Here is a 1,289-nt window from a genome sequence, read left to right as displayed (position 1 = left end):
GAGCTACATCGGCACCTGTCCCCCCTGCTACTTGCTTGGGTGTTTATGTTGTCTGTATACTGACCTTGAGAGTGTTCAGCAGCGCCACCCACAACCTCAGCGGCGGACGTGGAACGTCCTTTGTTACCGCCAGCGTCACGTAGAACGTGATCAACAGCGAGGGCGAAAGCTGTGCCAGAACCCTCTTACGCTACCTATGGCTTCAAGACTGCCAGAACCGAGACCCCCGTAAGCTACAAGCAGATCAGTTAAGGGGAAATGAGGGTGCTCGTTATAATACATGAAGGAAAGAAGCCAACAGTCGGCGAGGCCAAGGAAATCATTGGGGATGGTACTTTATGTATTTTTTTTTAATGTTTACTTGGATAATCACAGAAATTAGTAATGTAATCTTTTTTTTTTTAGGGGAAAGATAATTAAACACAAAGTAGAAGAAAAAACAACGTGCCGATGGTGGGAACCGAACCCACGACCTCCGAATACCGCGTCCGGTGCTCTTTCAACTGAGCTACATCGGCCGCTGTCCCCCCTGCTACTTGCTTGGGTGTTTATGTTGTCTGTATACTGACCTTGAGAGTATATATATATATATATATATATATATATATATATATTGTGAGCCCTCCACGGATCTTCCTTCATTTGTACATACCATGATCTTCTTCCTCTTGTATATACCATCATCATCGTCCCGCGGCGCCGGCTCCGGCGCGCGCTTGGGTTTTGTCCATCAGATTAAACGCTGACACGGCATACCTTGTCTTGCCTTCACGACCTTGCCGTCTGGACCTGGCCTTCTTTCACAAGTGGTGGAGGTTCGGGGTAGTGAGCACCATCATGGATATAGGGTGAGCATCCACTATGCATGGCAGGGAAGTTCCTTTAGTCAGCACGAGGGATTCACGGCAAGTGTTCGTGGCAGCTACTATCGCTGAGCTGCTGCGGAATCGTACAAGACTTGATGGGAAGGCGATTCCACGTGCAAGGCGACGATGAGATGGTGCGATGAGTACATCCCCGTCACTCATGTGTTCAGACACAACGGTAATAAGTATTTCGCACTGTGGAGGGAATACAGTATCAGCTGCGGCAATGAGGGAATGATGCCGTGCAGAAATGTGAGATGAAAAATCACTGTCTGTCATATGGATGCCACGGTTGTCACAAGGAATCAACGCTGAAGTGGTTGACAAAAAATCCCATCCGAAAATCATCAAATGCGCACACGGTGAAAGCACTGCAAACTGGTCTTGGTGGCGGACGCCGTCTATAATAACTCGAACTGTACA

The 1,289-nt window shown here is 48.0% G+C and overlaps 1 non-coding gene across 1 annotated transcript; it reads right to left on the bottom strand.

Moving 5' to 3' along the window:
- Positions 1-445: 445 nt before the first annotated feature.
- On the bottom strand, positions 446-518 carry TRNAP-CGG (transfer RNA proline (anticodon CGG)). Its single transcript has one exon. It is a non-coding gene; the product is annotated as a tRNA-Pro (tRNA).
- Between the last annotated feature and the right edge of the window lie 771 nt (positions 519-1,289).

The sequence above is a fragment of the Amblyomma maculatum genome, chromosome 5 (assembly GCF_055883805.1).
Source record: "Amblyomma maculatum isolate TAMU_Amacu chromosome 5, ASM5588380v1, whole genome shotgun sequence".
NCBI classification, from domain to species: Eukaryota; Metazoa; Arthropoda; class Arachnida; order Ixodida; family Ixodidae; genus Amblyomma; species Amblyomma maculatum.
The sequence above is the reverse complement of the archived record's forward strand: the minus strand, read 5'-3'. Positions and strand labels throughout refer to the sequence as shown.